The sequence below is a fragment of the Gouania willdenowi genome, chromosome 6 (genome assembly GCF_900634775.1).
Source record: "Gouania willdenowi chromosome 6, fGouWil2.1, whole genome shotgun sequence".
NCBI classification, from domain to species: Eukaryota; Metazoa; Chordata; class Actinopteri; order Blenniiformes; family Gobiesocidae; genus Gouania; species Gouania willdenowi.
Genome location: NC_041049.1, coordinates 2894342 through 2922151, shown reverse-complemented (window position 1 = coordinate 2922151; position 27810 = coordinate 2894342). Strand labels below are relative to the sequence as shown.

Below are 27810 nucleotides of genomic sequence, written 5' to 3'. Positions count from 1 at the left end.
CTTATTATAGTAACTCAGCCAGGATTTACACGATCAGGATTTTTGGGCCGATCAGTGAGTTTAAAAAAAAAAAACAATCACCGATCACATGAATTCAGGTTGTGCTTTTTTTAGGTACTGAACAAATTTCCTTTTGTACTACCTGATACAGATTCACAGAAAATCAAACGGTTCCATATTTCTGGACCTAAACGCAGCCATGTGACTGTGAGGGAGTGGAAGGAATGAAGAATTTCCATCAGGACCTGAACATAACATTATATGGGCAAGAGCGTCATGGCTCCACTTTTTAAAAATGCGACGCAGACCGACTTTCAGGTGTAAATGTGAGCTAAACCATTTCATTTAGTCTCTGAACAGCAGCTGTTTCAACTATAAGAGATGAAGCTGTGGAGGCAGACCACACTGGAACTACGTGAAGCCTTCATTAGCATTAGCATTAGTAGCAAACACACATTTACTGACTGAGGCATCGCTAAACCTGCTATTGTTTATAATTCGTAATCACAGATGCACAGCGTAGGTGGGGCGCACACACACACACACACACACACACACACACACACACGCTCGCACACTTTTGTGTCCACCACCACCCTGAAACGGACAGAAGTCTTCAGTATGAAAGTGAAAGTAAACGGTAGTGCATTGCTCTCGGACTTTCCCTTTTAACATGAATAAACAAAACAAGTGCTTCGTTGCGCTTCAACCGATCGACATTTTCTCTATTTGCTCATAGGTTTTTACCTATAAATGAGTGTATATGAGATGATAAATCAATGCAATGGGAGCATCTACAGAAAGTTTACTCACGACAATGACGTCATTGATCGGATCGTTGAATTAAGACATTACAGTCAATAACATTAATTACGTAAAATGTGAAATAGCATAATCAGAACTCAACATTATTCCGTAACTCCTCCCACTTTGTTTCCTATGGTTAGTCCAGGATTTACCCACAGATATAGAAATTGTTGCAAATGCAAAATAATAAGTAACTAAACCAACTAACTAAATATCCAACTACGTAAGAAATCAACTTAGTAATTATGTAACAAACTAACTTAACTCACTAAGTCATTAACTAACAAAATACCTAACTCTCTAAGTAAATAAGTAACTGAATAACTAACGAAATAATTCACTTTGTAACTAACAAAGTAACACACAAAGTAGATAACGAAGTACCTGAGTAATTAAGTAATTAAAGTAATTTACTTATTAACCCATTAAACACATTTTGAACACTATTATTAAAAAAACAACAAATGTGATGCATTTATAGGTAACAAAACAACAATTTTATAAACAAAATATCTAAAATCAAACATGTAAAATGATGTAAAAACATTATAGAAGAAGTCTGATGTTTGCAGAGCTCCATCCACAGACTAATTCAATCCTCCGTCCTCTGCTACATGTTCTCATCAAATTAACGTGATTAAAAGAGTCTGATGTAGCCTCACTGACGTACAGCACAACCACCGTGTCCTGAACTCCTCACGTCTCCCTCCGTCACAACACAGAGCAGCGTCTGTCGAGCTGGACTCAGACTGATCAGCAACAGACGTTTCTAAGGCCATAGACGTGCACGGTGTCTCGAAAACGTTACCTTAGATTTGCTCTGCTTGGGATTTTCTACCCTATAACACACGAAGCAACCAAAAAACTGCATTTTTGAAAAGATTACTAACTAGTTAAACCATAGTACTGCATTTATTAGCTTTTTTAGGGGCAACCGTGGCTGAAAAATATAGTAAAAATGTGTGATATTGTCCCAAAACATGTGGGTGAGGGTTTTAGTCCGTATCATAAAACTATTTCTATTCCGAGTCATATTGCGTGAAGGTAAGTCATATTTTGCTCAAGAACACCAAAGACATAATGGCCCTCAATCCGTTTGTCATTCGTTCATTTGTTTTTCATTACGTAACAAAAACATGAAAAACGAAAAAAAAAAAAAACACTCATTATTTCATATTTGTTTCCAAAATCAAAATGAAAAAATGGAAAACGTCTTGTTTTTTCAAATTCAAGCTCTTTTGCTTCGGTACAGAAAACAAAAAATGGAAAACGAACACCTTTATTCGTTTTTTTCATCACCGATTTGCCAAAGTACGTGACCCGGAAGTGAAGCGTTACACATTCAGAGATATCTTTAGCTCTGCAACACTTCTGGGTCATGTACTTGGGCAAATCGGTAATGGAGAAAACTGTGCTCTCTCCAATAGTGTAAACATTAAATAATAACAATTAACTGGAAAAAAATATAAACATAAATATAAACAGTAGTTAGACTAATATGTGTAAAACTAAATACAAAAATATAACAAGATAACAATAACAAGTAAAGATAATAAATAATAATAATAAATAACACTAGTAATAATAATAATAAGATAATAGTGCAGGTGAACATTTAAATTGAATAGTATGTACATGAACATTCTCAGTGACAGATTGATCCAGGGTTGTTACGGGTTTAGTTCCAGGGTTATTTCACAGAACCAGGTCTGACACTCTTTGACTGTTTAGTGTTGATCACAGTGACAGCCTGGGGGAAGAATCTGTTTTTATGGCGGGAAGTTTTGGCGTACAGTGATCTGTAGCGTCTGCCTGAGGGGAGGAGTTTGAACAGATTGTGTGCAGGGTGTGAGGGGTCTGCAGTGATGTTACCTGCCCGTTTCCTGAGCCTGGACAGGTATAAGTCTTGGATGGAGGGCAGATCAACACCAATGATCTTTTCTGCAGTCCTGATTATCCGTTGTAGTCTGTGTTTGTCTAGTTTGGTTGTAGATCCAAACCAGACAGACTTTTACTGTACCTTATGATGTTTTTATGATAACTGTGTTTGTTTAGCTTGAATCTTTGAAGTGTACCCGAATGTTGTTGGGAGGGGCATGTGCAATTTAATTTTTTTTTGTGCAATGACAATAAAATGATTCTCTTCTTCTATTCAATTCCTATGAACCATTTGAATGCTTAGATCTTCAGTTTGAATTATTTTATTAATTCATATATTCTCTGTTGGTGTTTTATTGTTTTAACTAGTGCAGTGCTCGTAGAAGTGTGTGTTGCTATAGAAAAGTGGGAGGTTAAGTAGCTTTTTCATGGATTGTTTACATGGGAGCTTTAATTCAGAATAAAAGTTAAATCCTCTTTAAAAATGACCTTGTAAACACTCAATTTGTAATGCAAATTTAATTCTGAATTATACACACACACACAAATGTTTATTATTACTCACCTTAGTTACAAACGCTGCTCACTGAGGACACCTGCTGGTCAATATTTACGTTAGGATGTTAGACCCTCTTTAGTCATTTCTAAAAGCCCTTTGTTCAGTCACTCCTGTAGATTCTACGCAGCTTTCAACTTATTCTGAGTTAAAATGACTACTTGTCAACATTGAGCTGAATCACACGTTGCATACCCTTGAACCAAGCAGCAGCCATGTTGAAAGTCTCAGCTCTGTCTGTCCCTGAACCGCAGAGATATTTGAGCCACAGACAGAGATTACTTGCTTAATAGATAGAAGATGTGCATATATTGCTTCTAAACAGTTATAAAGATCTGTTATATTATTTAGAAATCAAATGTCCCAAAATCAGGCCACAAATGCTTAATAAAGATTAATAAATATCACATTTTTTTTTACTATTTTCATAACCGTAAGCTCAAATCTCACAAGACTGAGCATGACATTGTGGTGTTATATTTGACAAGTCTGTATGTGTATCTCGTCCTAACACTTGCTGCACTTTTAACCAACCGTTTCAAGGGAAAATATGGTGTAAATTGGAAATGTTCTACCATTTCAGGAAGGTAATTTTGTGATTCCTGTCAGTTTTCCTTATACGTCGACAATCGGACGCCCTTTCTGTACTGTGTTAAATACAATTAGTTGAACAAAGTAACCTTATCAGTAGATTATCCAAGCTATGAGACTGTATTTAACTACCTGTGAGTGCCTTGAATACGGAAAATATGACAGAAACGAGCAGCCGTAAAAAGTGAATGTCACAGACACTCATTAGACGGGTCACCTTAGAGAAGAGCTGATTATGAAAAACGCTTCTTTTCCTCACTCTGCAAAAGACTGAGAGGTGTGTGTGTGTGTGTGTGTGTGTGTGTGTGTGTGTGTGTGTGTGTGTGTGTGTGTGTGTGTGTGTGTGTGTGTGTGTGTGTGTGTGTGTGTGTGTGTGTGTGTGTGTGTGTGTGTGTGTGTCTGTGTGTGTGTGTGTGTGATGTCAGAGGTGTTGGTCCTTTAGAAACGAGGGCAAACACAGACGTTAGACTCGGCCGGTGAGATGTTCTCCTCAGGGCGTAGACGTCGGCTGAGGCTGTGCTTTCACACTTTAATAACTGAGTGAGATATTGACTACGTGTGGAAGGAAATCTGTGCATTTAGGCAAAAACACTGGATCAGTGCGTATGGAAGCCCCATTATAATCCCTGGAAGTCCTCAGTCCACTAGATCAGTGGTTCTCAAACTATTTTCGTTCAAAAACCCTCTTTGACCTACAAAAACATTTTGCTCAGAATCTAATTATGGAAATAAGTGGAATGAAACATGATTTAGGCTTCCTGAATAGATTTATTTGTATAGTTTGTCGATGTTATGTGATGTTAGTATTATTTTAAATATTCTGTGTGTGTTTTTTTGATGTCGTTTGGTTGTTTTTTATTGTCGTTTTGTTGTTTCTCTGTTATTTTTGTGTATTTTACAGTGATCTTGTGTGTTTTTGTCTCAGTGTGTCTTTGTTGTCGTTTTGTGTGTTGCTGGTACAAAAAGAAAAGTAATATTCAAAGTTAAATGTAATACTAACAAACGTATTCATTAGAGGAAGGTTTTTATTCATGTCCAGTGCCATGAACTTAAATGGTGAATGAGGTAGCGTTTTGTTTGCAACCCCACCATGACTTATTTACACATAATTACACAAATTACAAATTGCTCTCTTCTTTGTGCAGTACTGCCAACATGCTAGGCTAACTGTTTTACGGGTGACTGTTGTTGTTAACCAGATGCATGCACGTGAGCACATGACCTGGTGGGTGGGGCCTATTGACTTCAAGACCTTTGCTGAGGAAAAGATCGGTGGACGGATCGGTTTCATAAGCAAAGATCAGCCGACTGCTGATCAATCGGTGTATCCTTATTACTTAATTTCATGATTGCAGAAAAAAAACCCAGAAATTAGTGCTGTGCAACACGGTGTGCTCTCAGCGTTTAGCATAGCACTGTCTACTAGCTGCACTAGGTGGTAACCTCTATATGTTTAGCATTGAGGTGGTAGCCGCTACATGTTTAGCATTGAGGTGGTAGCCGCTACATGTTTAGCATTGAAGTAGTAGAAGTCAAAATTAATGCAAACAAAGTTGAGAAGCTCGGTATTCTCCCGTTTTGTATTGTAGTCTGTGCATCAGCATTATGGGTATACCAGGAACGTTTTGTTTTTTTTTGCACCTTATTTTTTCCTTTAATTAGTTAATCGCAATTAAGGCATTAAAGTGACAGCCCTACCAGATATAACGTATGCAATTAAAAAAAACAAAAAAAAAAACTGTGGTTCCCAAAATGGCGGTGCGGGGGCGTGACATCATGACAGGGGAGGGCGCTAGAATGGCCTTCCTGAACCTTGAGCATGACAAATAGAAAATGTTTTTCCAAAGCTGCTGTCCCGCTACATGTTAATCATCCCATGATGCTTTGCTGCTGATCATGACGATGGATCTCAGACTCTATGAAGCTCATTTTTAAACAACAATGAAATTATTTTGTTTAACCTTGAAAGGAAAAAAATGTTAAACTTAATGTGTGAATGTAACTTGCGACCTTCTAACTCACTGACGCCGTCCAGCCCGTGCCGACTCAGCAATCGTCTCCTAGCAACCGTTTGTCGGTGGCTGGTAAAGTCAGCGTTGGCAGGAAGACTCGGGCTCATCGAGGTCATCTTTTCATGTGCCATCTGCGCGCGTCCACAATGCTCACATTAACATCAGAAAGGTGGCGCTCCTCTGCCAAGGCCTCATTACGCCACATTCCTAATGAGCCTCCATCTTGAGTGCCTGCTGCGCTAACACGCTAACAAGGCTAATTTGGTTATTTACAGTTATTTGCATGTTACTGTGGGCAGAGGAAACAATATCATCTGTAATTAGAATTAAAAAATGAAATGAAAGCATTAAAAATATGGGGTTTTGTAATGTTTATTTTTAGTTGAAAATGATAAAAATAATAATATTGATGATGGAATTAATCTGATTAGAACATGAACTAAAAATACGAGTCATTCTTGGTCCCACACCAGGTGGGAGATGACCATAAACAATAAAAACTCTAGAAATATATCTGTTCAAGAAGCACTAAATACTGTTTCATTCCACTTATTTACAAAATAAATGTTTTTCATTCATCATTATGATCTATAGTTGTTTATTCATAGTTATCTCAGCAAAATGTTGTAGTCGGACAAAGAGGGTACTTGAGTTCAGAAAAAAAGTTCAAAAAGTTTGAGAACCACTGTTTTTTTTTTAGATTTTTTTTTTTTTTAAATTAACTTTTTTAGTTTTTTTTTTTTTTTTGATTAATTGGATTATTTTATTAGTAAGCGCGACAATATATGCTAATTTTTATTTTATTCTAAAACAACGTTATTATGGTAATGATTCTTTCAGCCTGTAGGTTGCATCATATATGTTTTTATCAGAGTGTGAGCAGTGGCTCAGAGCAGGCTGACGAGGGTTTGATGGAGGGCCAGGTCCTGACTGCAGAGGTTAGAGGTCCACTCAGTGTCACACGTCGCTCAGTCACGCCTGTCGACTCCAATCAAACACGTCAGACTTCAGGTTGTTCAGAATCCATAGAGGAGAGGCAGAGCACATCATCTAATACTAAAATACATTTGAAGGTTTTCTGTGTTGTCATGTTTGACGCCCTGACGTTAATACTTCATCTAGATAATGTGTTTAAATATGTGTAACGTGTTAAATCTAGCTGATTAACGATAAAAAGTGCGTTAGGCAGTACTCTGGCCCCATGTAGGGGGCGCTACTCAGATTCTTTTTCAACTGTCAAACCTTAGAGTCAGAACAGAACGTTTCTTAGTCTGTCGATAGTTTATTTATCTTATTTTGTCGTAACAGACTATTTCATTCATACAGATAAAATTTCCCTTAGAGACATTTTTATTTGTTTTTGGACATGTACATTTTTCTCGTAACTCACATTTTTGTTTGTACCCATAATTTTGGTAAGGGACATTTTTGTGTTATACGATTTGAATAATTTTTTTTGTGTAAAATCTTTTCTTTTCTGTTACCTCACAATGTTATTTCATTGTTCTTGGAAGGAAACATTTTCTTAGAACAAACTGTTTTGTTGATACACTTCTCGTTGTTTGTTGTACGTCTGTAGATTTGTTGACTTTTTTGACGTCGTAACACACTTTTGTTTTATAACCAACTATTTTGTACGAACACACATAGTTTGAGTAATGGCCGTTCTCATAACAGTTTTGTCGTAATACACATTGTTGTTGTAACTAACTTATTGGTGTAATGCACATTCATCATTATGGAAAGTTATTTGTCAACAGACATTGTTACGAGAAAAATAGTTCCTTACGAGAACAATCTATTTTGTCCGTACACACTTAGTTTGAATAACGGCCGTTGTCATAATGCACATTTTTTTTTGCAACAAACATATTGATGCAATGCATATTTTTTTTACAACTGACAATTTTGGTGTTAACGGGCGATTTTTGTCTTATTTGTCATTTGTGCTTATGTGTATTTCTGTCATAATGGAAATGTTTGTCGTAGCACACATTCTTTCTGTTGAGGAAACATTTTTCCAAAACAAACATCTTTGTCATATCGCACATTTTTGTTGTTAATAGACATTCTTTTGTCATATTGGACAATCATATTCTTGTAACCAGCGTTTTTGTCATATTGGACATTTTATGTTCCGTAGGGTTGGTTTATAAGCTACAATCAAGCCCCTCCGTAGGGTTCATAGAGTATATTTGTAGAGTCAGTGACTCACTGTGTGCTGCATCATGGCAAAGAGTCTGATTAAAGCAGTAAAGACTGAATGATCCACAGGAGAAGCTGAGGTTAGTGATGACTGTCATCATCTGAATGGAGAACAACTTCAAGGGCGTTCAGCTCCACTAGACCACGTCCACATTTCATTTACCCAGGAACACCAATGTTTACTAAATCCCTGTTTTGATCCACGCTGAGTGCTAGTGTTGGATCAGTTGCCAATGAGACCGTTTGTGTTAATGTTTAGGATGAAACTGTTTGTTTCCTCCATAAAACTCCACTTTCTAACCAGAATATTCCTGAACTCTTTAGTTTAAGTTTCTTTACTTCCTGTAGCCCATTGATGTCTGTTTCCTTGGATTCTCAAGGTTCTTGTTCAGTTTTTTTTTTCTCCTAGTCTTTGTCCAATCCCTCACTTCCTTGTTTGTGGACCATGTCACACATTTCCATCGTATATTTCCTGTAAAACGGGAAGTCTAGCAAACGGACATGTCAAGTTTCTTGCGTGACTTCGGTGTAACCCTCCCAGCTCTGTAAGTCATCTGAAGGATATAAATGAATGAAAGTAGTTGACTATTAAGCTGATTTAGCTTGTTTGCTACGATTGCATGAAGCGTGATAGCAGTAAAGTCAGTTATGTAGGGAAATATGATAAACAACCTCTGAAAGTCCCTGTATTTGGGATGTTCACATCATAAATGTGGATCTACTCTGTGATGTCATCTCAACATGGACCAACATCTCAGTGGAGGGTTTCAGCTCCTAACTGTAAGACCAGGAATGTAGCAGATTATCTGGTGAGTTTAAGAAATGACAGGAAAGAGTATTTGACACACTGGTGTTGCTACGAGGAGCGAACACGCTTCACGTTTAAATAATCTCCATGATCAGTGAGACTCGGATACGCCTCCTTCCTATATTCCTGTCACATGAGTATTTCTCGTCTCAGTTTCAGTTGTTGCTCTCAGTGGAAAAACACGATTTATTGTCAAATGTCACGCAGTTGGAGCCGTTGACAAAGAGACATCTCATGCTGCATAATTAGCAGCACAACACATCAGGCTGTTTCTTTCTCCCTCTGTCCCTCCCTCCCCCTCGGTTCCCAGCATCTGTAGCGGCCCTGATTATGGAGCGCTTTGATGTAGAGAAGGAGAAATGTTGAGTGACAGGCCAGGCCCGACCGGAACAGCAGATCATACAGTAACTGACAGCAAAGACTCGTCCTTTTTCGCCCTGCAAGGAAAAAACAAAGCAAACAAAAGATTTAATTATCCTCCAGGCAGACAGAGGCGAGAGTCTCCGTCCAGCTTCTCTTCAAACGTGCCGCAAAAGATAATTCAACAATAACTTCAGTCTGCTTTCCTCCATACACGTTTAAAGCCAAAACTTCTCACCAAGTGATTAAAAGTGACCTTTTTTCAACCTCGCCATCATAAAATCATGACAATAACATCAGGAGAACACGTTTGGGTCATTATTCTGCACACTTTGCATGAAAACACTCAAAAATAACAGCGTTTTTTGGAAGGAATATGAAGCTGTGAAAGACACGTTCAGTTATAAACTTTATAGTTAAACAAGCTGTATTTCAAATGTAATTTAAAAAGTGTTAAAAAACTCTACGTCATAAAATGTACCAAACTACTGTTAGAATAGAGTGAGTCTACTCTGTCTCTCTGATGTTTCTCAGGTTGGAACATCTACAGAGTCAGAGGTTTATCAGTCGTTTATTAACACATTTTAAACAAACATGAATCAACAGGAAAACAGGCTCTCGTCTAACACAAGCTGGGTTTCCATTACAGAGTTTTGCTAAATAAAAGCATTATTTCTAAATGTTGATAAAGTCTAATGTCTCTTTGAGCGTGTTTCCATAGCAGGTTGTTTTATATCCTGGTAGCTCTGGTGAAATCTCATCCCGTGAGACTTTTCTGTAGGAAGATGGACGCTCCAAACCTCCTTAGAACACATTCCTGTGTTGTTTCACGTCTAATGTGGCAGTAATCATTATAAAGTATTAACGCTAATAAATGACCTCATCTCTTCTTCTGTCCACACGTGTTTACATGTTTACTCGGAGAAATGGTCATGTGACCAGGTACGTCATGTCCTGTGACGTGTATTTGCACCATTGCACTTTAGTGACACATTTTAATATCGAAATGTCTGAAATTCCTCCTCATGATAGAGTCAAAACTTTTTAGTGATATTTGAGTGTTTGTTTTTCTAAATTCAGGTGTTTCCATCACCAATTTTTATTGAGATATTTAGAATTTGTGCATTTCCAAGGGTAATGGTAACGCAGCTACAGCTGTGGTCTGGAGTACAAACCCTTTCTCAAGGCACAAAGACCAACAGGGACAGGGTCGGCCAACTCCAGCCCAGATTGTAGTTTTTCTCAGCATTTGATCCAGTAGTTGTTATCCTCTCTTTGCGTGGAGCAAAGCTTCTTCTTTTCAGCCATGTGCTCTATTTTATTTTACGCAAGACATTTCTGATTGTCAGATTTAAAACATGAAGGAGGAAGTGATTAACACACACACACGTATTTGACCCAGACACAAGTTTATATCCAACAGTGGTTTTTAATTAAAAGGTTTTTACATTTACAAATTAAGAAATCAGCTATTACAGTTAATTAAAGTTGACAATTACTGCTGAATAAAGCAATATCAATTACGTGCAAGATTATTGATTGATCGATTATGATTATTAAACATAATATGGGCTTATTTGATTTATTTTGTATTGGTATTTGAGTTGTTTAATGTGTATTAACTTTAATATTAAGATTGAAAGGAAACCTTTTATTTGTCATTTTTTTTTAGAATTTGGATTCAAACTGTCTTTTGTAGAGACAAACTCAGCATCCCTAGCGTTGTTCTATCTGACTTGTTTTGTCGCTTACGTAAAGCTTATTTTGTTTGTTAGATTTGATCAAAATCATGTTTTGAAACTTTTTGTCCTTTTTGTGACAAAACAAAACTTAACCTGAGCGGTCTGAACTATTTTATGTAAGGATATATTTATTATAAGGATCATTAATATAAGGGCTATTGAATATAAAGATATTGGCTATGTCTTTAAAAAAAATGATAAATGAATAATATTACACATCACTACTTAAGCCTGGGCAATATATCGACATTCAAGATATATCAAGATTTCTATTTTTGGCGATATTTGGTGACATGGAAATATCGCCCAGCCCTATCAACAGTGTATCATACTAGTCTTGATAGCAACGACTCATGCTTCTTCTTACGAGCCAACGTTTCCTTCGTTCTCTTCAAAGCTGCCTCAGTAATAACTGTTGCATTGGCTTTAATGGAGGTGCAAATGTCCAGTCCAGCACCACTCATTGTTCTCTGTGAGGGTTTGGCTGGAGCTGCTCTCAGCCTCACCACGAGCCCAAAAACTGGCCTTCTCATGACTCGCGGGAAGAAAAAGGATGAAAACGGCCGCAGATGATGGAAAGCTTTCCGTCCCCGCAGTAATATCCCCATACAGGATATTGGCTCTGTGTCTGTGCGGCTAAACAAAGCCTGGCACCATTGTTCGTTAAACATCGCTCCCTCGGCTTCTTCTTATTAAATAGATGTGGAGATCAAACCGAGCAACCTTAATATGGTGTTTGTGCCATTCAGGAGAGCAGACTTCCTGTTTCATTTGATTACCTCTTCTTCTCTGCGAGGGATCGATTCACAGGAGTTTGTTCTTTAGTCCAGACTTCAGGAAAGATGACCACAAGAGAAGCTCAGGCTGCATTTCAATGTTCAGTACATTTAACAGTTTAAAAATCAATAAGAACATTAAAATCAGCAGTTTGTTCCACTTCTTTGCAGCATAACAACTAAAAGCAGCATCACCATGGTTACTGTGAGCTCTGGTCTCCACTATCTGACCTGTGTCCATAGATCTGAGAGACCTGCTGGGTTCATACCTGACTAACATCTCACTGATGAAGTAACGCCACTCGATTAAATCTTTTCTAACATTCCACATGACAAAATAAGTCATAAAAGTACGCATTATTCACGCTAATATTGTATCGATATCGCATCAACCAATGCTCAAAGTTACACTATTGTATCCGAAGTGAAAACCTTGTATCAGGTCACACCTTTAGCTATTGTTATACATTTCATATTTCTACACAAGCAATAAAAACAAGACGGATTCATTTTTTTTTTTGCAAGATTTTCTAAAACGTTAATGAAAATGATTATCATGGAAATGTGTGATATTGTGATAAAACATGCATGTGACAGTTTAGTCCGTGTCATGTAGATGTTTCCATGGAGGGAGTTCACTTCATCATATCAGATTTCTTAGCGAAACGTTGACATTTTGGTCTCATTGTTGACGCGTTTATGGAGAAAAATTGCCTGTAAATGTGTGATATTGTTTAAAATAATGTAATAATAATAACAAAATTGCCATTTTGGTTTTTGAATGGGAATTCTGTCATTTCAGTCAGTTTTCGGACCAATTCTGAATTTTGCAGTTGTCATATTTACAGTTAAACAGATGCGTTATTTCAAATGTGCCTTGACAAATTTATGGGCGTTTTTTTGGCTTTAAAAGTAAAAAAAAAAAATGAATTGTTGTTTGGAAAGAATCCCTATGGTGTATCTTTATTAGGAATGTAAATAAATTTAAAAAATGGCGATACAAAATGGGCATTGGCCGCGGGAGTCGGAGTTACGTTGTTAAAAACTTTTAATGCCACAATCAACATTGTTGACTTAATCATAAAAATAGTTATATTGTTATATTTGTTTTCATTCTTTATTTGTGAAGCAAAACACTCCCACACTGTCTCACACTATTTCAGTCAAACAGTTTTTCATCAACAAAGATTTGTTATTTTCATTAGGAATTTTCTTTTAAATTTTTTTACATATTGTATCGTGACTATTTTGTATTGTGAGCCCTATATTGTATCTTATATTATTATTATTACTATTGTGTTACACCCCTAATCTTTATCATTTGTATGTTAAAGACTCATTTCTTCTGTTTCAGTGATCTTCCTGTTCAGAGAAGTGGAACGTCCAGGAGACCCTCGCCTGACTGAAGGTACTAGAGCAGACATAGGCAGTTGGCGGCCCGGGGGCCACAAGCGGCCCTCGGTCTAATTTTATGCGGCCCCAAAAGTACATGTACAAAATGACAGAAAAATACACAAAAAGACATTAAAAAAATACAAAGAATTATAACATTGCAGGAAAATACAGTAAAAGACAAGAGAAAAACACTGAAAAGTCTCCAAAAACACAAACTACACAAAATGAATAAATTGCAGAAAATTACAACAAAAGTAAACAAAAACTAAAGAAAAACATGAAAAATGACTCCACAAACCCACAGTACTAGCAAATCAACTGCAGAAATATTCCAAAAAATGCAAAATGACACACACAAATACATAATTATTCCAAAAAACATATATTTTACAGGAAAATACACAAAAGGACTACGGAAATGCCCAAATGCCTCACAACGAGGAAAACAACAACAAACATACACAGAATGAGAGAAAAACACAAAATTACTATAAGAACTTTTTGTTCTTTGCTGTATTAATGCTCAGATCGCTCAGTATTCTAAATACTGATATGAATGTTGATCATGTGACCCTCCAATCAAACACCTTATTGTGGCTGTGATAAAAGTTGTCTACCTGTGTGTGTGTGTGTGTGTGTGTGTGTATGTGAGAGAAATTATCAACACAAAGCTCTACCAATGAGCCCCAAACTACAATTTAACTCCAATTTGCCGCCTTCATACCAAAGCGCCTGATTATATTTAGTGAAAGTGGCGTGTTGTTCCTGGTCACATGGTGAATCCACAGCCTCTGGTCTCATTCCCCATGCAGACGTCGTCCTGTTGTTGCTTCCTTTAATGAGATCTGGAGGCGAGCGATCTAATATTCACAAAACGAGGCTCCAATAATCAGCAGCAGCAGTCGAGGGAATCCGCTTCAAAGCAGTGAAGTCGCTGCTTTCTCAGGGACCCGAGTGGCCCCTCGACTCCTGCTTTAAACACGCTGCGTTTATCTGGACTTCACTTTCAAAGTCCAAGTGTGGAACAGTTCTTCTGTTTTCCACTGATGACTCGTACTTTTCAGTGTTTAACTTCTTCCCCTTTAAAGCTTCAAGCTTTGCTCCGACTAACTTTGAACACTGATTGGAGTCGTTTCTCGTGCTCCGTCACTAAACTTCCATCAGACGGGATCAGAAAAGCCAACTCTGATAACGAAGCAGACGCCGACCACCGCTCTGCTGCGTCTGTGGGACCACAGCGAACATCACGGCTGTGTTTACTCCACAGTATTCCCCAGGCTGTGCTGTGGGACCTGCAGGGATGTGTCAGGGCTTGTCTGCTTTTTCAACAACTGCTGAAAGAAAAACAGAGCAATCAGTGCGAGTTTATCCACACACGTATAGATATGTGAAGTACGAGGGTGGAAATACAGAGAATGGTTGCATTGCATGAAATTGTTTTCAGTAAAATCCACAAATAAGTCTCACCTGGTGCAAAAACTGACAGATACGACGCACTGATGTATAAGTCGCATCCTCCATTTTACAGTGAAAAAACTATAAACATTTTTAGTAGGGGTGTTCAACGCCATAGATCTGATGATACGATACGATTCACTGATACTAAACAATATGATATACAGGTGACATTTGTAATTACTGATATCGCAATGTATAAATACAAAATGGTATGAAATACAATATATCTTTTTTTTTAAAACTTGCGAGAACAAATAAATGGTAACTCACTGTAATTAAGTATCAATATTAAAGATTTGATATTCGATATTCGGCCAAGCGTTTATATTTTATTCGGCTTTTTCATTTCGGTGCATCCCTAATTCTAAACGCTAACGTGAATGTTGATCAATTCCATTTTTGGGGCTCACACTGGGATAGAAGTTTCCCCTCCCTACAGTTTATTTCTATTTCTTATTTGTTGGTGAGGCTTCAAAGCATGTGAGCTAAACCAAACTCTGCATCGGTGGCTGCCTCATCCAACAGCAGCCTCATCCAACAGCAGCCTCATCCAACAGCAGCCTCATCCAACAGCAGCCTCATCCAACAGCAGCCTCATCCAACAACAGCCTCATGCAACAACAGCCTCATCCAACTGCAGCCTCATCCAACGGCAGCCTCATCCAACGGCAGCCTCATCCAACGGCAGCCTCATCCAACGGCAGCCTCATCCAACGGCAGCCTCATCCAACGGCAGCCTCATCCAACGGCAGCCTCATCCAACGGCAGCCTCATCCAACAGCAGCCTCATCCAACAGCAGCCTCATCCAACAGCAGCCTCATCCAACGTCAGCCTCATCCAACGGCAGCCTCATCCAACGGCAGCCTCATCCAACGGCAGCCTCATCCAACGACAGCCTCATCCAACGGCAGCCTCATCCAACGGCAGCCTCATCCAACGGCAGCCTCATCCAACGGCAGCCTCATCCAACGGCAGCCTCATCCAACGGCAGCCTCATCCAACGGCAGCCTCATCCAACAGCAGCCTCATCCAACGGCAGCCTCATCCAACGGCAGCCTCATCCAACGACAGCCTCATCCAACGACAGCCTCATCCAACAGCAGCCCCATCCAACGACAGCCTCATCCAACGGCCTCACATTTGATTCAAACGACGGAGGCAGGAAATTAAACAGCGACGCAGAGAGATTAAAAGGACGGGAACAAACTGTGATGGAAAGGAAACACGTCTGAAAACTGGAGAAGTTCAATCTCAGCTCAGAACTAACCCCCCCCAGCAATAAATCATCTATATTATTAACAAAAGCTTTCATAGAACCTGTTTTATTATATATACAGCATATATAGATGTTATCGCAATTAATCACATTATACACTGCTGTGCACAAAAGACAATCATAATTAAAAACCTAGTGTATTGCACACTTTTATTTGAGAAGTATTGCTGTATGAACAAAAGTGCAACAACATTTGGCTTGTAAAACAAACAAACAGGGTGATTATTAAGAGCAGAATTGTCTTTACACAGTAGTACAACATAATACACCCCAGACTTTTTAGTCTTTGAAGTCCATGTTGGACTAGATTTAATACAGACATAACAACATCCGACCCAATGAGCAACGGACTTTCAAAATAAAATATAAACAAAAAAACTGCATTAATACTTGATTAAAATAATTGTGGGCCTTAATTACTGCGTTAACGCGATAACACGTTAACTTGCCCAACATTAATATATATTTATATATATATTACATGCTCCATGAGTCCAATAAAGAGCTGCTTTATAATGGTTTGGTCCACATTCCACAAAAAGACACAATCAAATATGAACAAATTCATTCAAATGACCTTTAAAATAACAAAATAACAAAATCTTCTTCTTAGGAATAACATCATAATGTCAGAGGAACTGATGACTAAGCACTAAAACATCTGATTGAAGTGAGATTTCATCATAAGCTGCATTTCCATTACCCATGAAATGTGCCAAATCTAGATAGTTTAATTAAATCTGGTAATGGAAACAATGGGAAAAAAACCTCAAATATGGCTGAAGTTTTCACGCTTTCATGAGGAGGTTTTTCAGACGTTTTAATATGAAATTGTATCGTTAAAGCTCAATGGAAAGAGTTTTTCACAATTACACGTCACATGATTTGACGTACCGGGTCACATGACCACTTCTCTATGAGAAAACATGACACGGAACAAGTGGACAGAAGAGGAGACCCAGATACTTGTTATTTTATACACATTAGATATGAAACAACAAAGGAATGCAGAGGGTTCCACAACAACCTTCAATGGAAACACGTTCAAAGAGACATGAGACTTTGTCCAAACTTAAGAAATACAGCTTTTATTTTGTGAAAAACTGTAATGGAAACACAGCTCGTGACTTTATCAACAACCCCGTCATCAAAGCTTTTATGTTGGTAACCTCCATTGGAGGATGATGTAATCTGCTGTCTGAGAATAAACACCTACACTTTGATATTCTCTCCTTAGTTCCGTCTTAAACATCCTAAGACAATATTTTAATGTGATCCACATCCACAACCTTCAGTCGTGTTTGAATGTAGGAAATCAACGATCTGGGTTTTTACTGTTTTAATTTATGGGAACTGAAGGAGCCAAATATCATGGAAACACGCTGGGAAACTTTATGAAAGATCAATAATTGTTTAATGCAGTGTTGCCCACACTTTTACTGCTACACCACCCTTTGAAGAATTTAAAAAAAGGATAAAAAATAATCACGTATTGTAGTAATGAAGTGCAAAAGTAAAAAAACATGATCTATTTTTCATGCTTAAGGTTCACCAAGGCCATTCTCATGACGTCATGCCCTCCCATCAGGGGGCGTGCCCCAACTGATGTGTTCAAAGCACAATAATATTTATGAAATGAAATTGTATTTATTTTGTGAAAAACTGTAATGGAAACCGCTCCAGACTCTATGGGAGCGTAAATACACAGAGTAGAGCTGATGTGACTGCAACATGGTCTGTGAACACTGATTGGTTGAAATCTCCATAAGGCCACGCCCACATGTCTAAGAGTGTTTGCGGCTAAACGTTGATGTAAATGACTCAAAAGACATTTCATGTGATGGGTTGTTATCATTTTAACATTTTCATTCTAAAAGTCTTTCAAATAATTCATTTAGGAAAAACTAAAATGAATAAAATAAGGAGAATATTGTGGAAAAAAGAGGAAATCAGGAGATCAGTGCATGTTCAGAGTTTGGTGGCAGTTCCATGTTCTCTATTCTTAGTGAGTGCTTCAGGGTTAAACACATTTAGGTCGTATATTTTACTCTTTACGTCCCAGTCGAGGGAGAACCTCTAAGTAGCATATATCAGGCTTTAGCCTGGAGAAGCTAACAAGACGACAGCTCATCAAAGAGTCGCTGTGACCCCCGCGCACGCACGCACACACACACACACGACCCCCACGGTGCTGTTCTGGCCTGTGTGAGGAAAAGCCATGGAGACACATTGCGGTCAGTCAAGGCTGGGGGAGATATGATGAGCACACGTGGAAACGCAGAGAGCAGCAGTGGACACACCACGGTTGTTGGAGGTTTGGAAAATAAACACAATTTGACACAAAATCTCTTACTTTTAATCTGCTCTGAGAACTCATTTAGCTTCATTTAAAACAATTCTCAGCTGTTTGTGGCCAAATACTATTCATGTTACGGCTACTTTTCAGCTGACGAATAGAGATGTAACGATGTCTTTGAAAAACATCTCCTCCACATCTGGTACAGCTCCGTTTTGACAGTCGTGTAGCGTTTCATATTCCTTTTTCTTCAGTCTTTCCACGTATTCCAGACGGTAAATGTTCTGTCTTTCTCAAACTCAAAGGCTCACAGTGTAAGAACATGTTCAGTGACCAACTTCACCTTTTTGTCCGTGTCCTGCAACAAAAAGTGTTCTGCTTTCATTGGTGATCATGTTATATGGTGACTAGATTCTGGTTCCCACAGATGGTAGTTTATAGCAGTGGTTCTCAACCTTTTCAGCCTTGTTGTAGAACCTTGTTTTAATCAGAAATAAAATGGGTTCAAAGTGACCAAAATTGGTGGAAAATGTGGCAAAGTGGGAGTTTAAAAACCACAGAAATTGGTTAAAAGTTGCAAATTAAAGTGGCCAAAAATGGACAGAAAAAGTGGTAAAGGGTTCAAAGTGTCAGTATTGGAACAATTAGTTTAAACTGGCAAATAATGGGCATGACAAATGGGGAATGTGGTTAAAATGGCAAAAATAAGCATGAAATATGGCGAAAAGAGGTTCAAGTGTCAACATGTGACATTAGGTGGAAAAGTGGTGGAAAGGGTTTATAAGTGCTGAACATGTCTTGAAAGTGGAAATAATTTACAGAAAAAGCATTGAATAGTCAGAAATAGGAGAAATGTAGCAAAAATGCATTAAAAGGAGCAAAAATATGGCAAGAAAAAGTGATGAAAATAAGTTAAAATATGGAAAGTTTGGTGTAGTTGCAGAAAAAGAGTAAAAAAAAAAAGGGCTTTAATTGTTCAGAAAATGAAAGGAAGACTGACAGTTAACAGTCGAAACACATCAGGAGATCAAAGTAAATTTCCTGAAAAAAGTTGCATGAATAAATGAAACTTTAACAAACCTTTATTAATGTTGTTATCGACTTAAACTGTCACATTAGACTGATTAAAAAAAGGAATTAAAGCTGCCATTATTGCTTGATAAGTTAGAAGTTATCAATCATTTAGATTTCATTTCATCAAAGGTTTGCTGTAAACTGTGGATGAGTTTTGCAAAGTATTTTCTGAACAAAAGCTTCATGGTTGGTGTGTTTCACCTAAAAATGATGTTTCGTTGTGAAACAGAGTTTATCTGAGGAGCTCAAAAAAGCAACGTTTCATCGTAAACTCCAACCGTCAGAGCTGCTAATGAAGCGTGTGTGAGGATTAACACCTCACACACACACACACACACACACACACACGCGACAGACCATCTGACGCTTCCTGCTACCGACAGGTGAGGCTCGCCGCGTTAGCTTAGCTCCATCATTAGCCTGCGTCAAAGTAGCTTTCTGTGGGCCCGTTGCCTCGGCAACCGAGCACCTCCCAGGGCCGCGGTTATTTCTGAGATCCGCGTCAGGATTTTCACACCTCCAGGAATAAACGCTGTGTTCACAGGCAGCTTCACTGGACTGAAAAAATAAATAAAAAATGTTCAGGAATGTTTGGAAAAGCTTTAAAACATCATCAAAAATGGTGAAGGCTTTGATGATGTTTAAGTGACGGGAACACATGAGAAGTGGATTCAACAAGAGACAAATTAGCATCAACGATTGTAAATTAATAAGAATAAAAACAAAAAAAATATAAATTAAACTGTTAAAACAAGAGGAGAAAATCATTACATTTACTTCCAGGTTGGCACAAAATACATTCCTATTTTTAAATTAGTTGGTAGAACTCCATTAAAAAAATGTATCTAATGAATTAGAGACTTTCTAATTAATTAATCTGGGTTAATCTAAATTAATCGCCTAACAATATTTGACACGTGAAGCAATGTTTTCCAATTTAAATGTATTTTGGTTTATGACTGAATCAGTGAAAACAATAAATGATCTGAAACAACAAAATAATGTTTTATTTCCATTTTGTTTTCCATAATCATGGAAAATCAAAAATCTAATCTAATCAAAATCTACCAAACCACAATGGTTTGGTAGATTTTGGGTCAGAACTGTTTTTATCCTCTTTTGGTGAACAGAAGACGATTACCTTGAGACCTTTAACTTTAGTGCAACCAAAAGCAGCACAAGTTGTTATTTTGACTTAAAAATCTACTAAATGATCTAAAAAGCTGTTAAATGATGTAAAAATCAGGCTGAATGTTTCACTCCAACAGAAAACAATGGGATGTTTACAGGCAGTGGGGCCGTGTGACATCATCAATCACATGATTTCAAGATGGAGGAACACAGGCTCTAAAACTGTAAAGTAGTAACATTTTTAAAAGGCAATAAAGTGAAAACGGAGCATATTAATGTGTTTTGTTAGACATAGATCTACAATAAGTAGATCTATAAGATTTCAGACCATATTTGTAAAAACAGTGGATGATTCCTTTAACAAAGCACCTCACAATAACTTTTTTCTTTGTTTTTTTTGCCCATACTCCCATTTGGTTACAGCCACAGTCTTTTATTTTGACAGTATTTCTGTCTTTTCCAGTAGACTCCTGTATAAAGGTTTGATGACTTTCTGTCATTTTAAAGTGTGTGTGTTTGAGTGGATTAGAAACGCTACAGATAACCTGAGCGTCTCCTGTTGGTTTCACAGGTCAACAATTCTCCTGATTTCACTCTTCATGCAGCGCCTCAGGAAAACATAAACGCTCCTTATATTGATGATGTCCCCGTATCTGCTGGGTGATATATCCACATTTTCTCACATGTTAGATCCTCGGGGCTATGTTTGGTTCCTCAGGCGTGCACGTCGCCCTCAGCTCAGGCTCAGCTCAGGCGTGCACGCCGCCCTCAGTTCAGGCCTCCACTAGATGATAAACCATTGTAGGGAAAAACGGGCTGTGAGATAAGAATCAGTCATCCTTAGTCAAGATGGAGCCTGCTCTCAAATGGCGGTCTGCCAGCCGCACACACACACACAGACACACACACACACACACACACACACACACACACATCTGTTCTCATCATACGTAACCCAAACCACAGCTGTTCAGACACACTAAACATTTCCTGCTCGAGGCTCGACTCATCATGTCTGCATCAGATCAGACTGAGTCTGTGGCTCTGAGGGACAGCATATGTGAGTGAGCAAGGGGGCGTGGCTTGAACAAAGGTTCTGTGTGTATTTCACTTTTTATTTTGTGTCTTTTTGTCTTATGTGTTTTTTGAGGCGTTTTGTATATTTTCGTTGTCATAGGTATTTTCATGTCATTTTGTGTTTTTGTTGTCGTTTGTTTGACAAAAGTCATTTTGTGTATTTTTGATGTGATTTTGTGTGTTGTGTTGCTATTTTTTCATGTATTTGGAGTCATTATGTGTATTTTTATTGTTGTTCTATGTGCCCAAAGTTTCTGTGTTAGTTTTGTGTCTGAAATCACTTGGTAGATTTTTAGTTATTTTGTATATTTTTGATGTAATTTTGCACATTTTGTTGCTGTTTTTTGTGTCATTGTGTGTGTTTTATGAGTGTCATTTTGTACATTTTGTTGGCGTTTTTTGTGTATTTGATGCCATTTTGTGTATTTTTTGTCATTTTGTGTATGTTTACGTTGTCATCCTATGTGTCTGTAGTCATTTAGCCATTTTATGTATTTTTTTATGTCGACTCATTTTGTGTATTTTTCTGTCAGTTGGTTCATTTTTGTATTTTTTTTTGTATTTTTGAGTCATTTTGTGTGTTTTGGGAGTCGCACAAAGGTTTTCAGCAGTAGTTTGTCATATAGTATGAGAGCAAAATGTTTACCTTTTACAGTGTGTGTGTTTTACTGCGACAGGTCACACGAGGACAGAGTGAAAATTAATACAAGTGGAATAAGTGCAGGTTTCATGCAGCAGCAGCAGAAGATGAGACGCTCTCAGTAATCAGAGCAGTGGAGCTGAATCAGCATTTTTCTGTTCCGTTCTCTTCATCACTGACACCCTCCTCATCCTCTTCAGAGAACCTTGACACGAGAAGTAAACAAGCCTGAATCTGTTCATCAACGTAATTTGGTTTGCTCAGAGGCTGAGTCTGCGTCACACAGCACACGCCAGCGCCGCACACGCCAGCGTCGTACGCACAACCTTCGCACATGCTAGGGCCGCACACGCCAGCGCCACATACACCACCACCGCACACGCTAGGGCCGCACATGCCAGTGCCTCACATGCCAGCGCCATATGCACAACCTTCGCACACGCTAGGGCCGCCGGCACAAAGAGACGCCGCTCACTTCCTGGTTTCACGTCTGAGAAAAAGACTAAAATGCCTTTCAGCTCCATCATGTTTACAATCACGTTCATCTGGAACGACCAAAATATTCCACCTGTTTATACAGTTAGCATTAGCATTCCACTCTGACAGGCTGATTACCTACTCGTTTATATACAGTAGTTACTGTTAGCATTAGCATACCTCTCTGAGAAGCCACTTACCTACTTGTTAATATAGTTGGCATTAGCATTGCTATGTCTTTTTAAGCAGCCGCAGCTTAACTAATTGTTTATGGAGTTAGCATTAGCATGCATGTCTGAGAAACAGCTCACCTACATATTTATCTTAAGCACCTCCAATAACATTTATTGTTAACCAACAGCAGTACCTGAGCTTTTGCATCTTAAAGCTAGGATATAGTTGTTCTGTAGTGTGCTATAGTTATTGTTAGCATGCCTCTCTGAGAAAGAAGCAGCTTACATACTTGTTTACATAGTTAGCTTTGAGAACCACCTTTCCTATAGTTAGCTTTAGTTTTAGCGTACCACTCTAAGAAGCAGCTTACATGCAAACATAATGTTACATTTGTAGTGTTAGCATTAGCAGCTTTCCTATGTTTTTGTATAGTTTGCTGAAGCCTTAGTTTGTCACTCTGACAGGCACATTACCTATTCATTGATATAGTTAGTGTTAGCATTAGCATGCCTGTCTGACAGGCACATAAAGTACTCCTTTATATCGTTGGCATTAGTATGTATCTCTGACAGGCAGATTACAGTACCTACTTGTTTATATAGTTAGTGTTAGCATTAGCATGCCTGTCTGACAGGCACATTACCTACTCCTTTATATTGTTAGCATTAGCATTTATCTCTGACAGACTGATTACCTACTTGTTTATATAGTTAGTGTTAGCATTAGCATGCCTGTTTGACAGGCACATTACCTACTCTTTTATATTGTTAGCATTAGCATTTATCTCTGACAGACTGATTACCTACTTGTTTATACAGTTAGTGTTAGCATTAGCATGCCTGTTTGACAGGCACATTACCTACTCTTTTATATTGTTAGCATTAGCATTTATCTCTGACAGACTGATTACCTACTCATTTACTCATTCACTGCCAACCATTTTAGAACATTTTGACTGATTTTTAAAGACCCACAGAATATGTTGTTCTATGACGATCTGAAATCTGAAACCAGATTCTGAAAGATTAAAGTCTCTACTTTTATTAGACATTTTTAGCTTGTTTTGTTCTTCTATAATCAGCGATTGAATAGAGGCAAGTTTCACACAAATTGCCAATTTCTGACAAAAAGCTGAATTGTTGCTTTGGTGACGCCTCAGCATTTTATTTCCTTCTATAAAACACTGAGACCAGGCTTTTGATGGCAAAATTATTATTATGATGTTATTATTATGTTGCTTAGAGTTGTATGATTTTCCTACTGTATTTTGGTGTTCCTCCAAGCCCCCACCCCACACCCCACCACCACCTACCTGAGCTTTAGCATCTTAAAGCTAGGATATAGTTGTTCTGTAGTGCGCAATAGTTACTTTTCATCATGCCTACTTGTTTGCGTACCTATTTCTAAGAAGCAGCTTACCGACATACACAATGTTACATATGTAGCGTTAGCATTAGCAGCTTGCCTACATTTTTATGTAGTTTGCTTTAGCCTTAGTATGTCACTCTGAGAAGAAGCTTTCCTATTTGTTTACATAGTTGGTATGAGCATTGGTACGATATCAAAAATAATATAAATAAGATCCCCAACAGAATTTAGTTTTAGCATTAGCATTGACACACTTGACTGGTTTCTAGGAAGGAGTGGAAATCTTTACTCTGATTAACACGATGATGATGATGATGATGATGATGATGATGATGATGATGATGATGATGATGCTAAAGCAGTAAATCTTCAGCTCTGATACATAAACTAAGTCAGGGTTTAGCATTCTCAACATATCGCTGCTTCATCTTTGATTTGTTTTCATCTCCATGGTGATGTAAAGCTCCCATAACTTCCCTCCTCATCATTCTGTACATCTGGGCTCCTCTGACACATCTGAGGCTCTGCTTTCTGCCTCAGTGGAGCCGCCGCGCTGTGATTGGCAGGTTAAACTCTTCAAGGTCAGCGTGTTCTCCAGCTTCAGTGTAGATTACTGGGAAACATTCCCCTCCACCCCCCACCCCCCCACACTCAGCGCTGCACACCTCCATCTGAAGATTGCGTCCTTGCCTGTATATACAGTATACGTATATATATATCTATGTTTATATCTAGCGACTGCACAGGTTGTTGAGCATGGAGATTGAGCTTCCTCTGTGAACCAAAAGAGGAATGAGTGTAATTTCCAGTGATGGGATGAGCAGGTTGTACTGGGAGGAGGAAATGGGATGTGACTTCACCACTGACGCTGGAACCAATCGCCTGGAGTCGGACTTTCTGACATTTAAAATAGAAAATCTGAGATACTTGATATTAGGTCACAATATTATTAACATTTATAATATATGAATATGTCTCTACATGGAAATAACACATTAATCCTACTTTTATTGTGATGTTCCACTGGATGTATTCCACAAATAAACATAAATTAAGAAAACTCATTCAGTTTCAGTGATGGACAAACTTCCATTTATTTATTGTTATAAAGCAGTAGTCATCCAGAATAATTATCCAAGCAGTTATAAAAACTCCACAACTATGGAGGTAGATTTGTGTTTTTATTATTCAATCAAAAAAATAAGATAAAATATTCAATCCAAAAAAAAAAAATTTCAAAGAAAAAAAATGTTCAAATGCAAAAATTTTTTTTTTTTTTTTTTTTTTTTTTGCATTTGAATATTTTGCATTTTTTTTAAATTGAATAATAATAAAAACAATATACTACACATATAGCCCAAATACAAAAAAGATTACTTCAATCAAAAATATTAAATTTTCAATAAAAAAAATTCAGTTAAAGTTAAAAAAAAAAAAGAGTTCAAATGCAAATATTTGGGTCTCAAATACACTTTTTTTCTTTGATTGAAAATATTTATTTCTGATTGAAGTGATTTATTTTTTTGATTGAAATTATAATTTTTTATTAAAATAATTTTTTATTTATTTTGATAAACACAACAAACCAGGTTTACTGTGAAACTAACAATACGGAATAACATAAAATAACTTTTTAACAAACATAACATACAACATTTGTTATAGTGTGTAACGTGGTGCAAGTCGATTAAAATAGCAAGTAAAGTGGCGTTAGCGTAGAGGTTAGCCTGTAGCTAGTTAAATATGTACGATACAGGGAACAACGATCTATATTAGTTTGTAAAATGACTGAAACGCATCATAAACACTGTTTAAGAGACATCGCTTTAGGTCACAGAATTAACTCTCTGGAACTTCTGGTTTTTGACAGGAAATGACCCGTATTGAAAGGTCAATTCTGGAAATGCAAACAATATTCTTTCCCACCACTAGTTAGCGCTGTCGCACCATAAAAAAGCCAATTCAGTAACGCAAACGTTAAGGCAAGCAGAATGTATAAATATGAACCGATATTAGTTTTTATTGGCTGATAATATCGTCCAGTTCTGCTTTTTTCCTTTTTACCAATAAGGTGAGACTGTTTGATATTTAATTTACCGATTTGGAAACACGCAGGATTTGTAGTACCACCAAACTAATGTTAGTTCACATCTACAATCCAGACATTTTTTGATCAGATTTCATTTTCCACTAAAAATCCAATATTGAAATGTACCCAATGCCAGTGGTTCCCAAACTGGGGGGGCACGCCCCCTAGGGAGGGTGTGACGTCATGCACTTTATCAATAAGAAGCTTTAATACTGTTCTAAAATTATTAGTTATCAATAGGTATTTTAACGAAGTTTGAAGAATAGTACATTTTTTAATTTTTTCCCAAAAAGTTCATATAAATTGTTGTGATGGGAGGGCCACTGCCCTATGATACCGAACTTCTATTAATGCTAATATGGATAGCATTATTATCTGACATTCCTACTTATATATCATATAAAAGTTGGCTTTTCATGATATTTCTCATTTGGTAAACAAAGTTGTGTAGAAGTGTTCCTCATATTTAAAGTGCAATGTGATGGAAATGTGATATTTATTAATGAAAGGCGAGTTATTCTCTTCGGTGTTGTGTACTTTGTGCGTTAAAACGTGTTGTTTGGTGAAAAACTGAGCAGTTGGAGGAAAAAGTGAACTTCAAACAAACTGTCACAGTGTTCTGCACAAACACACCAACACTAGTGTGTGTGTGTGTGTGTGTGTGTGTGTGTGTGTGTGTGTGTGTGTGTGTGTGTGTGTGTGTGTGTGTGTGTGTGTGTGTGTGTGTGTGTGTGTGTGTGTGTGTGTGTGTGTGTGTGTGTGTGTGCGTGTGTGTGTGTGTGCGTGCGTGCGTGCGCGCGTGCGTGCGTGCGCGCGTGTGTGATTGAGTCTCGGTGACGGAGTCGTCGTTATTTGGTTGAGATTATCACCTGAAATGCCAGTGAGCAGCACTTAGTGATGAATAAACACAGTCTGTTATGAAACAGCTTCACATAATTAATCACTATGCTGAGTTTGTACAATCTGATAAATACTGACAGGTACACAGAAACAAACGGTGTTCATTCGTTCTACCCAATGCACTAAAGAGATTCAGTTAGTGTTTGTTGCTCTTTTGTGTGTTTTTTGAAGTTAATATGTGTATTTTTGTGTGTGTGTCTATTGTTGTTTTATGGGGGTTGTGTGTGTATTTTTAATGTCATTTTGTGTTTTTATTTTATTTTTTGTGTGTGTCTGTTGTCTTTTTGTGTTTTTTAAGCCACGTTTAGTTTTGTTTTTCCAGTTGTATGTTTTTGAAGGCATTTTGTGGGTTTTTCTGTAATTTTATGGTGTCTTTTTGTGGGGTTTTCTCCTTATTTGTGTTTGTTGTAATGTTAATGTATTTCTAAGGGGTGTTCCAGAAAGTCAGTTATGTTCATACTGTGAGTATGTCCAGGTTCAAATGAGGGAAACTCTGAGTGTCCCATTCCTGAAGGTGAGGTATGTTCTTTTCTGAGTCTGTTACCATGGTAACATTCTCCATGAACTGAACCTGGTCACTGGCAGGTTTTGTCTAAGAAACTCTTGGTTTCTACCTGGCTCCGCCCACCCGAACACCGCTTCTCAAGGAACACTTTAATGTACCTTGACACTTTAATCTGACACACATTAGTGACATCACACACTACAGACGTGCTCAC

At 37.8% G+C, this 27810-nt stretch overlaps 1 protein-coding gene across 4 annotated transcripts in view; it reads left to right on the top strand.

Annotated features, from left to right (window-relative positions):
• Window positions 1–27810, top strand: part of syt1a (synaptotagmin Ia) — a 212984-nt gene that overhangs the window by 62584 nt on the left and 122590 nt on the right. For all 4 annotated transcript variants that reach the window (XM_028450077.1, XM_028450076.1, XM_028450075.1 and 1 more), the window contains exon 2: window positions 13090–13143. The gene's annotated coding sequence lies outside the window, so the exon portion shown is untranslated. The remainder of the gene's footprint in view (window positions 1–13089; window positions 13144–27810) is intronic.